Genomic DNA, 18,314 nt, shown 5'->3' on the forward strand with positions numbered 1-18,314 from the left:
TTATTTTACATCAAGAGATAGAGCGAATTAAAAGACTTTCAAGCGGAAATGATATTTTATTCTATATCAAGAGATAGAGTGAATTAAAGAAGCTTGAAAATTCTAAATTAGTATAATTTTGATAAAAACTAAAGGTCTACAGCACCCGGTATTCCCAGGCGGTCACCCATCCAAGTACTAACCGGGCTCGACGTTGCTTAGCTTCAGTGATCGGACGAGAACTGGCGTTTTCAACGTGATATGGCCGTAGACATTTAGTAAGCTTCAACAGACGCTAATGAGAAACGTGGCAATAATCAGCGAACGCTCATTAGACAATATAGTCACGGCTTGGTGAGCATTATTATAACTCTGCGTTAATAGCGTGTCTCGAAGAGCGCATCAGTGTCTACGGCCATATCACGTTGAAAACGCCAGTTCTTGTCCGATCGCTGAAGCTAAGCAACGTCGAGACCGGTTAGTACTTGGATATATAACGCATACGAAGTACATGTTCATGTACATGTTCATGTACATGAACATGTACTACGTATGCGTTATATATATATATACATATACGATGTACTATGTACTATGTACTACGTACGTGTAGTGTGTAACAGTATATATAACTTTGCTGCTGCATTTCCGCGTCAAAACCCTTCTGGCAAGCGTGATCAATTAAAGCGCGACACTTTTTGTAGTCGAAGGATGTACTCTACTCGTGTATAACGAAAACTGTTGCAGCGTCCGATCTCAACATAAAAATAACATATTCTCACTTTTAATCCGAAGAAATCTCTTTTAAAGGAAGTTTGTTACTTTTTCTCGACATAAAGTGACGCGCTATCGTAGATCTTATTAGTTTACCGGCTATCTAATGTCTACGCGTGTAAAGACAGGTGAGTAGTAAGCGCCGTTCTTTGGCTTGTTCTTCTCATCTACGAGTTCGAAAGAAAACAGCCCTACATAGAAAACTTTTACTTACGCGAACAGGTGTGTTAAAAAGATGTTCACGTCGAACCAAATAAAGCGATGCTTTAGAAATGGTGTAATAGCCTCCAAACGAGTACGCTCGCGTTCGACCGCCGCGCGAGTAGCTTCAACTCCTAACGAAACAATCGTAGTACGTCTACTATATACACGTGTAAATTAGGATTCGTTTGCTCTCTCAACATCTGAAAGAGCGGTTAATCGCGCTGCAACGAAACATTCATGCGTACCATGTAAACTAGGATTCGTTCGCTCTCTCAATATTTGAAAGAGCGGTCAATCGCGCTGCCGGTTATTCGTCCAGCTCGCTCATTAGCTATGAAAAGCTATCGAGTTACTTCGAACGCATAGCTTAAAACTTTGCCATTGCGTAACGAATATTCCCGGCTCAAACGAATCGTTGATATTGTGCAAATTAGGAGTCGTGTGTACTCTCATACTTCGACGGCGTGGTTGTTCGCGCTCGATAATATTCGACTCGTTCACTCATTGGCTAAACGCATAGCGTTCAAGATCTCGCCGATTCGTACGAAGGTTGCAGGCTCGTTACCGCCGCTTCACGCGCTTTAGATTATTTCGTCAGCATTTTGAAAACTACGGTAAATATTTTCCTTTTAAATAATTATAATCGCGTGGAAATGACCTTACGCGAAAGTAGGCTTTTCGCTAGAGATAATTCCGCAAAGATAAAAACTGATGGAGCAACCTTAGCTACGCGCTGGCCCGCGCTCATCACCGAACTTAGTTGCCGTCGTAACGTAGATTCCACGTTCCGGTTTGTAATTCGTTTCGAAACTTTTTGACACAATTTACCTTTTAGACTTTTACGCATCCGCGAGTACGGTTTTGTTTCATCACGATCGAAGACGATCGCTCGAGTTTACATTACGAGAATGCGTATTTTGCGGCGAAAGGCCGAGTCGAGTTTCGTTTAGTTATTTATTTTAGCTTTTAGGTAAACTCGTAACGCCGACATACGAGTTGCGCAATTAAAAGGAAATCTTAACGCGAGTTTCTTGAGCTATTACGCCGCGCAAAATGAAAACGAATCGAAATTATATCCTCTTTAAAATACACGGGTAGCAGCGGCGCATGGCTGGTGAAGATGAGGAGATTGAAGCTAGCCGGATAGCATCAAGTACTAATAATATTCATATTATCCAGTTTCGGCTAAAACCTTTGAATGGAAATGATTTTTTATTTTATATCAAAAGATAGAGCGAATTAAAAGACTTTTAAATGGAAATGATTTTTTATTTTATATCAAAAGATAGAGCGAATTAAAAGACTTTTAAATGGAAATGATTTTTTGTTTTAAATCAAGAGATAGAGCGAATTAAAAGACTTTTAAATGGAAATGATTTTTTATTTTACATCAAGAGATAGAGCGAATTAAAAGACTTTCAAGCGGAAATGATTTTTTATTTTACATCAAGAGATAGAGCGAATTAAAAGACTTTCAAGCGGAAATGATTTTTTATTCTATATCAAGAGATAGAGTGAATTAAAGAAGCTTGAAAATTCTAAATTAGTATAATTTTGATAAAAACTAAAGGTCTACAGCACCCGGTATTCCCAGGCGGTCACCCATCCAAGTACTAACCGGGCTCGACGTTGCTTAGCTTCAGTGATCGGACGAGAACTGGCGTTTTCAACGTGATATGGCCGTAGACATTTAGTAAGCTTCAACAGACGCTAATGAGAAACGTGGCAATAATCAGCGAACGCCCATTGGACAATATAGTCACGGCTTGGTGAGCATTATTATAACTCTGCGTTAATAGCGTGTCTCGAAGAGCGCATCAGTGTCTACGGCCATATCACGTTGAAAACGCCAGTTCTCGTCCGATCACTGAAGCTAAGCAACGTCGAGCCCGGTTAGTACTTGGATGGGTGACCGCCTGGGAATACCGGGTGCTGTAGACTTTTTATTTATTTTTACATCTTGCTATCTTCATCGCGATCTTCGCGCTATCTTCATCTACATGTACATGTACATGTACATGTTCATGTACATGAACATGTACTACGTATGCGTTATATATATACATATACTATGTACTATGTACTATGTACTATGTACTACGTACGTGTAGTGTGTAACAGTATATATAACTTTGCTGCTGCATTTCCGCGTCAAAACCCTTCTGGCAAGCGTGATCAATTAAAGCGCGACACTTTTTGTAGTCGAAGGATGTACTCTACTCGTGTATAACGAAAACTGTTGCAGCGTCCGATCTCAACATAAAAATAACATATTCTCACTTTTAATCCGAAGAAATCTCTTTTAAAGGAAGTTTGTTACTTTTTCTCGACCTAAAGTGACGCGCTATCGTAGATCTTATTAGTTTACCGGCTATCTAATGTCTACGCGTGTAAAGACAGGTGAGTAGAAAGCGCCGTTCTTTGGCTTGTTCTTCTCATCTACGAGTTCGAAAGAAAACAGCCCTACATAGAAAGCTTTTACTTACGCGAACAGGTGTGTTAAAAAGATGTTCACGTCGAACCAAATAAAGCGATGCTTTAGAAATGGTGTAATAGCCTCCAAACGAGTACGCTCGCGTTCGACCGCCGCGCGAGTAGCTTCAACTCCTAACGAAACAATCGTAGTACGTCTACTATATACACGTGTAAATTAGGATTCGTTTGCTCTCTTAACATCTGAAAGAGCGGTTAATCGCGCTGCAACGAAACATTCATGCGTACCATGTAAACTAGGATTCGTTCGCTCTCTCAATATTTGAAAGAGCGGTCAATCGCGCTGCCGGTTATTCGTCCAGCTCGCTCATTAGCTATGAAAAGCTATCGAGTTACTTCGAACGCATAGCTTAAAACTTTGCCATTGCGTAACGAATATTCCCGGCTCAAACGAATCGTTGATATTGTGCAAATTAGGAGTCGTGTGTACTCTCATACTTCGACGGCGTGGTTGTTCGCGCTCGATAATATTCGACTCGTTCACTCATTGGCTAAACGCATAGCGCTCAAGATCTCGCCGATTCGTACGAAGGTTGCAGGCTCGTTACCGCCGCTTCACGCGCTTTAGATTATTTCGTCAGCATTTTGAAAACTACGGTAAATATTTTCCTTTTAAATAATTATAATCGCGTGGAAATGACCTTACGCGAAAGTAGGCTTTTCGCTAGAGATAATTCCGCAAAGATAAAAACTGATGGAGCAACCTTAGCTACGCGCTGGCCCGCGCTCATCACCGAACTTAGTTGCCGTCGTAACGTAGATTCCACGTTCCGGTTTGTAATTCGTTTCGAAACTTTTTGACACAATTTACCTTTTAGACTTTTACGCATCCGCGAGTACGGTTTTGTTTCATCACGATCGAAGACGATCGCTCGAGTTTACATTACGAGAATGCGTATTTTGCGGCGAAAGGCCGAGTCGAGTTTCGTTTAGTTATTTATTTTAGCTTTTAGGTAAACTCGTAACGCCGACATACGAGTTGCGCAATTAAAAGGAAATCTTAACGCGAGTTTCTTGAGCTATTACGCCGCGCAAAATGAAAACGAATCGAAATTATATCCTCTTTAAAATACACGGGTAGCAGCGGCGCATGGCTGGTGAAGATGAGGAGATTGAAGCTAGCCGGATAGCATCAAGTACTAATAATATTCATATTATCCAGTTTCGGCTAAAACCTTTGAATGGAAATGATTTTTTATTTTATATCAAAAGATAGAGCGAATTAAAAGACTTTTAAATGGAAATGATTTTTTATTTTATATCAAAAGATAGAGCGAATTAAAAGACTTTTAAATGGAAATGATTTTTTGTTTTAAATCAAGAGATAGAGCGAATTAAAAGACTTTTAAATGGAAATGATTTTTTATTTTACATCAAGAGATAGAGCGAATTAAAAGACTTTCAAGCGGAAATGATTTTTTATTTTACATCAAGAGATAGAGCGAATTAAAAGACTTTCAAGCGGAAATGATTTTTTATTCTATATCAAGAGATAGAGTGAATTAAAGAAGCTTGAAAATTCTAAATTAGTATAATTTTGATAAAAACTAAAGGTCTACAGCACCCGGTATTCCCAGGCGGTCACCCATCCAAGTACTAACCGGGCTCGACGTTGCTTAGCTTCAGTGATCGGACGAGAACTGGCGTTTTCAACGTGATATGGCCGTAGACATTTAGTAAGCTTCAACAGACGCTAATGAGAAACGTGGCAATAATCAGCGAACGCCCATTGGACAATATAGTCACGGCTTGGTGAGCATTATTATAACTCTGCGTTAATAGCGTGTCTCGAAGAGCGCATCAGTGTCTACGGCCATATCACGTTGAAAACGCCAGTTCTCGTCCGATCACTGAAGCTAAGCAACGTCGAGCCCGGTTAGTACTTGGATGGGTGACCGCCTGGGAATACCGGGTGCTGTAGACTTTTTATTTATTTTTACATCTTGCTATCTTCATCGCGATCTTCGCGCTATCTTCATCTACATGTACATGTACATGTACATGTACATGTTCATGTACATGAACATGTACTACGTATGCGTTATATATATACATATACTATGTACTATGTACTATGTACTACGTACGTGTAGTGTGTAACAGTATATATAACTTTGCTGCTGCATTTCCGCGTCAAAACCCTTCTGGCAAGCGTGATCAATTAAAGCGCGACACTTTTTGTAGTCGAAGGATGTACTCTACTCGTGTATAACGAAAACTGTTGCAGCGTCCGATCTCAACATAAAAATAACATATTCTCACTTTTAATCCGAAGAAATCTCTTTTAAAGGAAGTTTGTTACTTTTTCTCGACATAAAGTGACGCGCTATCGTAGATCTTATTAGTTTACCGGCTATCTAATGTCTACGCGTGTAAAGACAGGTGAGTAGAAAGCGCCGTTCTTTGGCTTGTTCTTCTCATCTACGAGTTCGAAAGAAAACAGCCCTACATAGAAAGCTTTTACTTACGCGAACAGGTGTGTTAAAAAGATGTTCACGTCGAACCAAATAAAGCGATGCTTTAGAAATGGTGTAATAGCCTCCAAACGAGTACGCTCGCGTTCGACCGCCGCGCGAGTAGCTTCAACTCCTAACGAAACAATCGTAGTACGTCTACTATATACACGTGTAAATTAGGATTCGTTTGCTCTCTTAACATCTGAAAGAGCGGTTAATCGCGCTGCAACGAAACATTCATGCGTACCATGTAAACTAGGATTCGTTCGCTCTCTCAATATTTGAAAGAGCGGTCAATCGCGCTGCCGGTTATTCGTCCAGCTCGCTCATTAGCTATGAAAAGCTATCGAGTTACTTCGAACGCATAGCTTAAAACTTTGCCATTGCGTAACGAATATTCCCGGCTCAAACGAATCGTTGATATTGTGCAAATTAGGAGTCGTGTGTACTCTCATACTTCGACGGCGTGGTTGTTCGCGCTCGATAATATTCGACTCGTTCACTCATTGGCTAAACGCATAGCGTTCAAGATCTCGCCGATTCGTACGAAGGTTGCAGGCTCGTTACCGCCGCTTCACGCGCTTTAGATTATTTCGTCAGCATTTTGAAAACTACGGTAAATATTTTCCTTTTAAATAATTATAATCGCGTGGAAATGACCTTACGCGAAAGTAGGCTTTTCGCTAGAGATAATTCCGCAAAGATAAAAACTGATGGAGCAACCTTAGCTACGCGCTGGCCCGCGCTCATCACCGAACTTAGTTGCCGTCGTAACGTAGATTCCACGTTCCGGTTTGTAATTCGTTTCGAAACTTTTTGACACAATTTACCTTTTAGACTTTTACGCATCCGCGAGTACGGTTTTGTTTCATCACGATCGAAGACGATCGCTCGAGTTTACATTACGAGAATGCGTATTTTGCGGCGAAAGGCCGAGTCGAGTTTCGTTTAGTTATTTATTTTAGCTTTTAGGTAAACTCGTAACGCCGACATACGAGTTGCACAATTAAAAGGAAATCTTAACGCGAGTTTCTTGAGCTATTACGCCGCGCAAAATGAAAACGAATCGAAATTATATCCTCTTTAAAATACACGGGTAGCAGCGGCGCATGGCTGGTGAAGATGAGGAGATTGAAGCTAGCCGGATAGCATCAAGTACTAATAATATTCATATTATCCAGTTTCGGCTAAAACCTTTGAATGGAAATGATTTTTTATTTTATATCAAAAGATAGAGCGAATTAAAAGACTTTTAAATGGAAATGATTTTTTATTTTATATCAAAAGATAGAGCGAATTAAAAGACTTTTAAATGGAAATGATTTTTTGTTTTAAATCAAGAGATAGAGCGAATTAAAAGACTTTTAAATGGAAATGATTTTTTATTTTACATCAAGAGATAGAGCGAATTAAAAGACTTTCAAGCGGAAATGATTTTTTATTTTACATCAAGAGATAGAGCGAATTAAAAGACTTTCAAGCGGAAATGATTTTTTATTCTATATCAAGAGATAGAGTGAATTAAAGAAGCTTGAAAATTCTAAATTAGTATAATTTTGATAAAAACTAAAGGTCTACAGCACCCGGTATTCCCAGGCGGTCACCCATCCAAGTACTAACCGGGCTCGACGTTGCTTAGCTTCAGTGATCGGACGAGAACTGGCGTTTTCAACGTGATATGGCCGTAGACATTTAGTAAGCTTCAACAGACGCTAATGAGAAACGTGGCAATAATCAGCGAACGCCCATTGGACAATATAGTCACGGCTTGGTGAGCATTATTATAACTCTGCGTTAATAGCGTGTCTCGAAGAGCGCATCAGTGTCTACGGCCATATCACGTTGAAAACGCCAGTTCTCGTCCGATCACTGAAGCTAAGCAACGTCGAGCCCGGTTAGTACTTGGATGGGTGACCGCCTGGGAATACCGGGTGCTGTAGACTTTTTATTTATTTTTACATCTTGCTATCTTCATCGCGATCTTCGCGCTATCTTCATCTACATGTACATGTACATGTACATGTACATGTACATGTTCATGTACATGAACATGTACTACGTATGCGTTATATATATACATATACTATGTACTATGTACTATGTACTACGTACGTGTAGTGTGTAACAGTATATATAACTTTGCTGCTGCATTTCCGCGTCAAAACCCTTCTGGCAAGCGTGATCAATTAAAGCGCGACACTTTTTGTAGTCGAAGGATGTACTCTACTCGTGTATAACGAAAACTGTTGCAGCGTCCGATCTCAACATAAAAATAACATATTCTCACTTTTAATCCGAAGAAATCTCTTTTAAAGGAAGTTTGTTACTTTTTCTCGACATAAAGTGACGCGCTATCGTAGATCTTATTAGTTTACCGGCTATCTAATGTCTACGCGTGTAAAGACAGGTGAGTAGAAAGCGCCGTTCTTTGGCTTGTTCTTCTCATCTACGAGTTCGAAAGAAAACAGCCCTACATAGAAAGCTTTTACTTACGCGAACAGGTGTGTTAAAAAGATGTTCACGTCGAACCAAATAAAGCGATGCTTTAGAAATGGTGTAATAGCCTCCAAACGAGTACGCTCGCGTTCGACCGCCGCGCGAGTAGCTTCAACTCCTAACGAAACAATCGTAGTACGTCTACTATATACACGTGTAAATTAGGATTCGTTTGCTCTCTCAACATCTGAAAGAGCGGTTAATCGCGCTGCAACGAAACATTCATGCGTACCATGTAAATTAGGATTCGTTCGCTCTCTCAATATTTGAAAGAGCGGTCAATCGCGCTGCCGGTTATTCGTCCAGCTCGCTCATTAGCTATGAAAAGCTATCGAGTTACTTCGAACGTATAGCTTAAAACTTTGCCATTGCGTAACGAATATTCCCGGCTCAAACGAATCGTTGATATTGTGCAAATTAGGAGTCGTGTGTACTCTCATACTTCGATGGCGTGGTTGTTCGCGCTCGATAATATTCGACTCGTTCACTCATTGGCTAAACGCATAGCGTTCAAGATCTCGCCGATTCGTACGAAGGTTGCAGGCTCGTTACCGCCGCTTCACGCGCTTTAGATTATTTCGTCAGCATTTTGAAAACTACGGTAAATATTTTCCTTTTAAATAATTATAATTGCGTGGAAATGACCTTACGCGAAAGTAGGCTTTTCGCTAGAGATAGTTCCGCAAAGATAAAAACTGATGGAGCAACCTTAGCTACGCGCTGGCCCGCGCTCATCACCGAACTTAGTTGCCGTCGTAACGTAGATTCCACGTTCCGGTTTGTAAATCGTTTCGAAACTTTTTGACACAATTTACCTTTTAGACTTTTACGCATCCGCGAGTACGGTTTTGTTTCATCACGATCGAAGACGATCGCTCGAGTTTACATTACGAGAATGCGTATTTTGCGGCGAAAGGCCGAGTCGAGTTTCGTTTAGTTATTTATTTTAGCTTTTAGGTAAACTCGTAACGCCGACATACGAGTTGCGCAATTAAAAGGAAATCTTAACGCGAGTTTCTTGAGCTATTACGCCGCGCAAAATGAAAACGAATCGAAATTATATCCTCTTTAAAATGCACGGGTAGCAGCGGCGCATGGCTGGTGAAGATGAGGAGATTGAAGCTAGCCGGATAGCATCAAGTACTAATAATATTCATATTATCCAGTTTCGGCTAAAACCTTTGAATGGAAATGATTTTTTATTTTATATCAAAAGATAGAGCGAATTAAAAGACTTTTAAATGGAAATGATTTTTTATTTTATATCAAAAGATAGAGCGAATTAAAAGACTTTTAAATGGAAATGATTTTTTATTTTATATCAAAAGATAGAGCGAATTAAAAGACTTTTAAATGGAAATGATTTTTTGTTTTAAATCAAGAGATAGAGCGAATTAAAAGACTTTTAAATGGAAATGATTTTTTATTTTACATCAAGAGATAGGGCGAATTAAAAGACTTTCAAGCGGAAATGATTTTTTATTTTACATCAAGAGATAGAGCGAATTAAAAGACTTTCAAGCGGAAATGATTTTTTATTCTATATCAAGAGATAGAGTGAATTAAAGAAGCTTGAAAATTCTAAATTAGTATAATTTTGATAAAAACTAAAGGTCTACAGCACCCGGTATTCCCAGGCAGTCACCCATCCAAGTACTAACCGGGCTCGACGTTGCTTAGCTTCAGTGATCGGACGAGAACTGGCGTTTTCAACGTGATATGGCCGTAGACATTTAGTAAGCTTCAACAGACGCTAATGAGAAACGTGGCAATAATCAGCGAACGCCCATTGGACAATATAGTCACGGCTTGGTGAGCATTATTATAACTCTGCGTTAATAGCGTGTCTCGAAGAGCGCATCAGTGTCTACGGCCATATCACGTTGAAAACGCCAGTTCTCGTCCGATCACTGAAGCTAAGCAACGTCGAGCCCGGTTAGTACTTGGATGGGTGACCGCCTGGGAATACCGGGTGCTGTAGACTTTTTATTTATTTTTACATCTTGCTATCTTCATCGCGATCTTCGCGCTATCTTCATCTACATGTACATGTACATGTACATGTTCATGTACATGAACATGTACTACGTATGCGTTATATATATACATATACTATGTACTATGTACTATGTACTACGTACGTGTAGTGTGTAACAGTATATATAACTTTGCTGCTGCATTTCCGCGTCAAAACCCTTCTGGCAAGCGTGATCAATTAAAGCGCGACACTTTTTGTAGTCGAAGGATGTACTCTACTCGTGTATAACGAAAACTGTTGCAGCGTCCGATCTCAACATAAAAATAACATATTCTCACTTTTAATCCGAAGAAATCTCTTTTAAAGGAAGTTTGTTACTTTTTCTCGACATAAAGTGACGCGCTATCGTAGATCTTATTAGTTTACCGGCTATCTAATGTCTACGCGTGTAAAGACAGGAGAGTAGAAAGCGCCGTTCTTTGGCTTGTTCTTCTCATCTACGAGTTCGAAAGAAAACAGCCCTACATAGAAAGCTTTTACTTACGCGAACAGGTGTGTTAAAAAGATGTTCACGTCGAACCAAATAAAGCGATGCTTTAGAAATGGTGTAATAGCCTCCAAACGAGTACGCTCGCGTTCGACCGCCGCGCGAGTAGCTTCAACTCCTAACGAAACAATCGTAGTACGTCTACTATATACACGTGTAAATTAGGATTCGTTTGCTCTCTCAACATCTGAAAGAGCGGTTAATCGCGCTGCAACGAAACATTCATGCGTACCATGTAAATTAGGATTCGTTCGCTCTCTCAATATTTGAAAGAGCGGTCAATCGCGCTGCCGGTTATTCGTCCAGCTCGCTCATTAGCTATGAAAAGCTATCGAGTTACTTCGAACGTATAGCTTAAAACTTTGCCATTGCGTAACGAATATTCCCGGCTCAAACGAATCGTTGATATTGTGCAAATTAGGAGTCGTGTGTACTCTCATACTTCGATGGCGTGGTTGTTCGCGCTCGATAATATTCGACTCGTTCACTCATTGGCTAAACGCATAGCGTTCAAGATCTCGCCGATTCGTACGAAGGTTGCAGGCTCGTTACCGCCGCTTCACGCGCTTTAGATTATTTCGTCAGCATTTTGAAAACTACGGTAAATATTTTCCTTTTAAATAATTATAATTGCGTGGAAATGACCTTACGCGAAAGTAGGCTTTTCGCTAGAGATAGTTCCGCAAAGATAAAAACTGATGGAGCAACCTTAGCTACGCGCTGGCCCGCGCTCATCACCGAACTTAGTTGCCGTCGTAACGTAGATTCCACGTTCCGGTTTGTAAATCGTTTCGAAACTTTTTGACACAATTTACCTTTTAGACTTTTACGCATCCGCGAGTACGGTTTTGTTTCATCACGATCGAAGACGATCGCTCGAGTTTACATTACGAGAATGCGTATTTTGCGGCGAAAGGCCGAGTCGAGTTTCGTTTAGTTATTTATTTTAGCTTTTAGGTAAACTCGTAACGCCGACATACGAGTTGCGCAATTAAAAGGAAATCTTAACGCGAGTTTCTTGAGCTATTACGCCGCGCAAAATGAAAACGAATCGAAATTATATCCTCTTTAAAATGCACGGGTAGCAGCGGCGCATGGCTGGTGAAGATGAGGAGATTGAAGCTAGCCGGATAGCATCAAGTACTAATAATATTCATATTATCCAGTTTCGGCTAAAACCTTTGAATGGAAATGATTTTTTATTTTATATCAAAAGATAGAGCGAATTAAAAGACTTTTAAATGGAAATGATTTTTTATTTTATATCAAAAGATAGAGCGAATTAAAAGACTTTTAAATGGAAATGATTTTTTATTTTATATCAAAAGATAGAGCGAATTAAAAGACTTTTAAATGGAAATGATTTTTTGTTTTAAATCAAGAGATAGAGCGAATTAAAAGACTTTTAAATGGAAATGATTTTTTATTTTACATCAAGAGATAGAGCGAATTAAAAGACTTTCAAGCGGAAATGATTTTTTATTTTACATCAAGAGATAGAGCGAATTAAAAGACTTTCAAGCGGAAATGATTTTTTATTCTATATCAAGAGATAGAGTGAATTAAAGAAGCTTGAAAATTCTAAATTAGTATAATTTTGATAAAAACTAAAGGTCTACAGCACCCGGTATTCCCAGGCGGTCACCCATCCAAGTACTAACCGGGCTCGACGTTGCTTAGCTTCAGTGATCGGACGAGAACTGGCGTTTTCAACGTGATATGGCCGTAGACATTTAGTAAGCTTCAACAGACGCTAATGAGAAACGTGGCAATAATCAGCGAACGCCCATTGGACAATATAGTCACGGCTTGGTGAGCATTATTATAACTCTGCGTTAATAGCGTGTCTCGAAGTGTCTACGGCCATATCACGTTGAAAACGCCAGTTCTCGTCCGATCACTGAAGCTAAGCAACGTCGAGCCCGGTTAGTACTTGGATGGGTGACCGCCTGGGAATACCGGGTGCTGTAGACTTTTTATTTATTTTTACATCTTGCTATCTTCATCGCGATCTTCGCGCTATCTTCATCTACATGTACATGTACATGTACATGTACATGTACATGTACATGTTCATGTACATGAACATGTACTACGTATGCGTTATATATATACATATACTATGTACTACGTACGTGTAGTGTGTAACAGTATATATAACTTTGCTGCTGCATTTCCGCGTCAAAACCCTTCTGGCAAGCGTGATCAATTAAAGCGCGACACTTTTTGTAGTCGAAGGATGTACTCTACTCGTGTATAACGAAAACTGTTGCAGCGTCCGATCTCAACATAAAAATAACATATTCTCACTTTTAATCCGAAGAAATCTCTTTTAAAGGAAGTTTGTTACTTTTTCTCGACATAAAGTGACGCGCTATCGTAGATCTTATTAGTTTACCGGCTATCTAATGTCTACGCGTGTAAAGACAGGTGAGTAGAAAGCGCCGTTCTTTGGCTTGTTCTTCTCATCTACGAGTTCGAAAGAAAACAGCCCTACATAGAAAGCTTTTACTTACGCGAACAGGTGTGTTAAAAAGATGTTCACGTCGAACCAAATAAAGCGATGCTTTAGAAATGGTGTAATAGCCTCCAAACGAGTACGCTCGCGTTCGACCGCCGCGCGAGTAGCTTCAACTCCTAACGAAACAATCGTAGTACGTCTACTATATACACGTGTAAATTAGGATTCGTTTGCTCTCTCAACATCTGAAAGAGCGGTTAATCGCGCTGCAACGAAACATTCATGCGTACCATGTAAATTAGGATTCGTTCGCTCTCTCAATATTTGAAAGAGCGGTCAATCGCGCTGCCGGTTATTCGTCCAGCTCGCTCATTAGCTATGAAAAGCTATCGAGTTACTTCGGACGTATAGCTTAAAACTTTGCCATTGCGTAACGAATATTCCCGGCTCAAACGAATCGTTGGTATTGTGCAAATTAGGAGTCGTGTGTACTCTCATACTTCGATGGCGTGGTTGTTCGCGCTCGATAATATTCGACTCGTTCACTCATTGGCTAAACGCATAGCGTTCAAGATCTCGCCGATTCGTACGAAGGTTGCAGGCTCGTTACCGCCGCTTCACGCGCTTTAGATTATTTCGTCAGCATTTTGAAAACTACGGTAAATATTTTCCTTTTAAATAATTATAATTGCGTGGAAATGACCTTACGCGAAAGTAGGCTTTTCGCTAGAGATAGTTCCGCAAAGATAAAAACTGATGGAGCAACCTTAGCTACGCGCTGGCCCGCGCTCATCACCGAACTTAGTTGCCGTCGTAACGTAGATTCCACGTTCCGGTTTGTAAATCGTTTCGAAACTTTTTGACACAATTTACCTTTTAGACTTTTACGCATCCGCGAGTACGGTTTTGTTTCATCACGATCGAAGACGATCGCTCGAGTTTACATTACGAGAATGCGTATTTTGCGGCGAAAGGCCGAGTCGAGTTTCGTTTAGTTATTTATTTTAGCTTTTAGGTAAACTCGTAACGCCGACATACGAGTTGCGCAATTAAAAGGAAATCTTAACGCGAGTTTCTTGAGCTATTACGCCGCGCAAAATGAAAACGAATCGAAATTATATCCTCTTTAAAATGCACGGGTAGCAGCGGCGCATGGCTGGTGAAGATGAGGAGATTGAAGCTAGCCGGATAGCATCAAGTACTAATAATATTCATGTTATCCAGTTTCGGCTAAAACCTTTGAATGGAAATGATTTTTTATTTTATATCAAAAGATAGAGCGAATTAAAAGACTTTTAAATGGAAATGATTTTTTATTTTATATCAAAAGATAGAGCGAATTAAAAGACTTTTAAATGGAAATGATTTTTTATTTTATATCAAAAGATAGAGCGAATTAAAAGACTTTTAAATGGAAATGATTTTTTGTTTTAAATCAAGAGATAGAGCGAATTAAAAGACTTTTAAATGGAAATGATTTTTTATTTTACATCAAGAGATAGAGCGAATTAAAAGACTTTCAAGCGGAAATGATTTTTTATTTTACATCAAGAGATAGAGCGAATTAAAAGACTTTCAAGCGGAAATGATTTTTTATTCTATATCAAGAGATAGAGTGAATTAAAGAAGCTTGAAAATTCTAAATTAGTATAATTTTGATAAAAACTAAAGGTCTACAGCACCCGGTATTCCCAGGCAGTCACCCATCCAAGTACTAACCGGGCTCGACGTTGCTTAGCTTCAGTGATCGGACGAGAACTGGCGTTTTCAACGTGATATGGCCGTAGACATTTAGTAAGCTTCAACAGACGCTAATGAGAAACGTGGCAATAATCAGCGAACGCCCATTGGACAATATAGTCACGGCTTGGTGAGCATTATTATAACTCTGCGTTAATAGCGTGTCTCGAAGAGCGCATCAGTGTCTACGGCCATATCACGTTGAAAACGCCAGTTCTCGTCCGATCACTGAAGCTAAGCAACGTCGAGCCCGGTTAGTACTTGGATGGGTGACCGCCTGGGAATACCGGGTGCTGTAGACTTTTTATTTATTTTTACATCTTGCTATCTTCATCGCGATCTTCGCGCTATCTTCATCTACATGTACATGTACATGTACATGTACATGTTCATGTACATGAACATGTACTACGTATGCGTTATATATATACATATACTATGTACTATGTACTATGTACTACGTACGTGTAGTGTGTAACAGTATATATAACTTTGCTGCTGCATTTCCGCGTCAAAACCCTTCTGGCAAGCGTGATCAATTAAAGCGCGACACTTTTTGTAGTCGAAGGATGTACTCTACTCGTGTATAACGAAAACTGTTGCAGCGTCCGATCTCAACATAAAAATAACATATTCTCACTTTTAATCCGAAGAAATCTCTTTTAAAGGAAGTTTGTTACTTTTTCTCGACATAAAGTGACGCGCTATCGTAGATCTTATTAGTTTACCGGCTATCTAATGTCTACGCGTGTAAAGACAGGAGAGTAGAAAGCGCCGTTCTTTGGCTTGTTCTTCTCATCTACGAGTTCGAAAGAAAACAGCCCTACATAGAAAGCTTTTACTTACGCGAACAGGTGTGTTAAAAAGATGTTCACGTCGAACCAAATAAAGCGATGCTTTAGAAATGGTGTAATAGCCTCCAAACGAGTACGCTCGCGTTCGACCGCCGCGCGAGTAGCTTCAACTCCTAACGAAACAATCGTAGTACGTCTACTATATACACGTGTAAATTAGGATTCGTTTGCTCTCTCAACATCTGAAAGAGCGGTTAATCGCGCTGCAACGAAACATTCATGCGTACCATGTAAATTAGGATTCGTTCGCTCTCTCAATATTTGAAAGAGCGGTCAATTGCGCTGCCGGTTATTCGTCCAGCTCGCTCATTAGCTATGAAAAGCTATCGAGTTACTTCGAACGTATAGCTTAAAACTTTGCCATTGCGTAACGAATATTCCCGGCTCAAACGAATCGTTGATATTGTGCAAATTAGGAGTCGTGTGTACTCTCATACTTCGATGGCGTGGTTGTTCGCGCTCGATAATATTCGACTCGTTCACTCATTGGCTAAACGCATAGCGTTCAAGATCTCGCCGATTCGTACGAAGGTTGCAGGCTCGTTACCGCCGCTTCACGCGCTTTAGATTATTTCGTCAGCATTTTGAAAACTACGGTAAATATTTTCCTTTTAAATAATTATAATTGCGTGGAAATGACCTTACGCGAAAGTAGGCTTTTCGCTAGAGATAGTTCCGCAAAGATAAAAACTGATGGAGCAACCTTAGCTACGCGCTGGCCCGCGCTCATCACCGAACTTAGTTGCCGTCGTAACGTAGATTCCACGTTCCGGTTTGTAAATCGTTTCGAAACTTTTTGACACAATTTACCTTTTAGACTTTTACGCATCCGCGAGTACGGTTTTGTTTCATCACGATCGAAGACGATCGCTCGAGTTTAAATTACGAGAATGCGTATTTTGCGGCGAAAGGCCGAGTCGAGTTTCGTTTAGTTATTTATTTTAGCTTTTAGGTAAACTCGTAACGCCGACATACGAGTTGCGCAATTAAAAGGAAATCTTAACGCGAGTTTCTTGAGCTATTACGCCGCGCAAAATGAAAACGAATCGAAATTATATCCTCTTTAAAATGCACGGGTAGCAGCGGCGCATGGCTGGTGAAGATGAGGAGATTGAAGCTAGCCGGATAGCATCAAGTACTAATAATATTCATATTATCCAGTTTCGGCTAAAACCTTTGAATGGAAATGATTTTTTATTTTATATCAAAAGATAGAGCGAATTAAAAGACTTTTAAATGGAAATGATTTTTTATTTTATATCAAAAGATAGAGCGAATTAAAAGACTTTTAAATGGAAATGAATTTTTATTTTACATCAAGAGATAGAGCGAATTAAAAGACTTTCAAGCGGAAATGATTTTTTATTCTATATCAAGAGATAGAGTGAATTAAAGAAGCTTGAAAATTCTAAATTAGTATAATTTTGATAAAAACTAAAGGTCTACAGCACCCGGTATTCCCAGGCGGTCACCCATCCAAGTACTAACCGGGCTCGACGTTGCTTAGCTTCAGTGATCGGACGAGAACTGGCGTTTTCAACGTGATATGGCCGTAGACATTTAGTAAGCTTCAACAGACGCTAATGAGAAACGTGGCAATAATCAGCGAACGCCCATTGGACAATATAGTCACGGCTTGGTGAGCATTATTATAACTCTGCGTTAATAGCGTGTCTCGAAGAGCGCATCAGTGTCTACGGCCATATCACGTTGAAAACGCCAGTTCTCGTCCGATCACTGAAGCTAAGCAACGTCGAGCCCGGTTAGTACTTGGATGGGTGACCGCCTGGGAATACCGGGTGCTGTAGACTTTTTATTTATTTTTACATCTTGCTATCTTCATCGCGATCTTCGCGCTATCTTCATCTACATGTACATGTACATGTACATGTTCATGTACATGAACATGTACTACGTATGCGTTATATATATATACATATACTATGTACTATGTACTATGTACTACGTACGTGTAGTGTGTAACAGTATATATAACTTTGCTGCTGCATTTCCGCGTCAAAACCCTTCTGGCAAGCGTGATCAATTAAAGCGCGACACTTTTTGTAGTCGAAGGATGTACTCTACTCGTGTATAACGAAAACTGTTGCAGCGTCCGATCTCAACATAAAAATAACATATTCTCACTTTTAATCCGAAGAAATCTCTTTTAAAGGAAGTTTGTTACTTTTTCTCGACATAAAGTGACGCGCTATCGTAGATCTTATTAGTTTACCGGCTATCTAATGTCTACGCGTGTAAAGACAGGTGAGTAGTAAGCGCCGTTCTTTGGCTTGTTCTTCTCATCTACGAGTTCGAAAGAAAACAGCCCTAC

General features: G+C 39.9%; 15 non-coding genes across 15 annotated transcripts; 7 read left to right on the top strand and 8 right to left on the bottom strand.

Annotated features, from left to right (window-relative positions):
• Nucleotides 1–133: 133 nt before the first annotated feature.
• Nucleotides 134–252, bottom strand: LOC137410324 (5S ribosomal RNA). The gene has a single exon (XR_010981131.1). It is a non-coding gene; the product is annotated as a 5S ribosomal RNA (ribosomal RNA).
• Nucleotides 253–2,526: 2,274 nt separating this feature from the next.
• LOC137410339 (5S ribosomal RNA) lies at nucleotides 2,527–2,645 on the bottom strand. Its single transcript, XR_010981145.1, has one exon. It is a non-coding gene; the product is annotated as a 5S ribosomal RNA (ribosomal RNA).
• Nucleotides 2,646–2,779: 134 nt separating this feature from the next.
• LOC137410227 (5S ribosomal RNA) lies at nucleotides 2,780–2,898 on the top strand. Its single transcript, XR_010981039.1, has one exon. It is a non-coding gene; the product is annotated as a 5S ribosomal RNA (ribosomal RNA).
• Nucleotides 2,899–5,002: 2,104 nt separating this feature from the next.
• LOC137410351 (5S ribosomal RNA) lies at nucleotides 5,003–5,121 on the bottom strand. The gene has a single exon (XR_010981156.1). It is a non-coding gene; the product is annotated as a 5S ribosomal RNA (ribosomal RNA).
• A 134-nt stretch (nucleotides 5,122–5,255) lies between these two features.
• LOC137410228 (5S ribosomal RNA) lies at nucleotides 5,256–5,374 on the top strand. Its single transcript, XR_010981040.1, has one exon. It is a non-coding gene; the product is annotated as a 5S ribosomal RNA (ribosomal RNA).
• A 2,103-nt stretch (nucleotides 5,375–7,477) lies between these two features.
• On the bottom strand, nucleotides 7,478–7,596 carry LOC137410362 (5S ribosomal RNA). Its single transcript, XR_010981167.1, has one exon. It is a non-coding gene; the product is annotated as a 5S ribosomal RNA (ribosomal RNA).
• Nucleotides 7,597–7,730: 134 nt separating this feature from the next.
• Nucleotides 7,731–7,849, top strand: LOC137410229 (5S ribosomal RNA). The gene has a single exon (XR_010981041.1). It is a non-coding gene; the product is annotated as a 5S ribosomal RNA (ribosomal RNA).
• A 2,165-nt stretch (nucleotides 7,850–10,014) lies between these two features.
• LOC137410313 (5S ribosomal RNA) lies at nucleotides 10,015–10,133 on the bottom strand. Its single transcript, XR_010981121.1, has one exon. It is a non-coding gene; the product is annotated as a 5S ribosomal RNA (ribosomal RNA).
• Nucleotides 10,134–10,267: 134 nt separating this feature from the next.
• On the top strand, nucleotides 10,268–10,386 carry LOC137410230 (5S ribosomal RNA). The gene has a single exon (XR_010981042.1). It is a non-coding gene; the product is annotated as a 5S ribosomal RNA (ribosomal RNA).
• Nucleotides 10,387–12,539: 2,153 nt separating this feature from the next.
• On the bottom strand, nucleotides 12,540–12,658 carry LOC137410214 (5S ribosomal RNA). The gene has a single exon (XR_010981026.1). It is a non-coding gene; the product is annotated as a 5S ribosomal RNA (ribosomal RNA).
• A 124-nt stretch (nucleotides 12,659–12,782) lies between these two features.
• Nucleotides 12,783–12,901, top strand: LOC137410231 (5S ribosomal RNA). Its single transcript, XR_010981043.1, has one exon. It is a non-coding gene; the product is annotated as a 5S ribosomal RNA (ribosomal RNA).
• A 2,157-nt stretch (nucleotides 12,902–15,058) lies between these two features.
• On the bottom strand, nucleotides 15,059–15,177 carry LOC137410314 (5S ribosomal RNA). The gene has a single exon (XR_010981122.1). It is a non-coding gene; the product is annotated as a 5S ribosomal RNA (ribosomal RNA).
• Nucleotides 15,178–15,311: 134 nt separating this feature from the next.
• On the top strand, nucleotides 15,312–15,430 carry LOC137410232 (5S ribosomal RNA). The gene has a single exon (XR_010981044.1). It is a non-coding gene; the product is annotated as a 5S ribosomal RNA (ribosomal RNA).
• A 1,991-nt stretch (nucleotides 15,431–17,421) lies between these two features.
• LOC137410225 (5S ribosomal RNA) lies at nucleotides 17,422–17,540 on the bottom strand. The gene has a single exon (XR_010981037.1). It is a non-coding gene; the product is annotated as a 5S ribosomal RNA (ribosomal RNA).
• A 134-nt stretch (nucleotides 17,541–17,674) lies between these two features.
• On the top strand, nucleotides 17,675–17,793 carry LOC137410233 (5S ribosomal RNA). The gene has a single exon (XR_010981045.1). It is a non-coding gene; the product is annotated as a 5S ribosomal RNA (ribosomal RNA).
• The last annotated feature ends 521 nt before the right edge of the window (nucleotides 17,794–18,314 follow it).

Source organism: Watersipora subatra, unplaced genomic scaffold (genome assembly GCF_963576615.1).
Source record: "Watersipora subatra unplaced genomic scaffold, tzWatSuba1.1 SCAFFOLD_128, whole genome shotgun sequence".
Taxonomy (NCBI): domain Eukaryota; kingdom Metazoa; phylum Bryozoa; class Gymnolaemata; order Cheilostomatida; family Watersiporidae; genus Watersipora; species Watersipora subatra.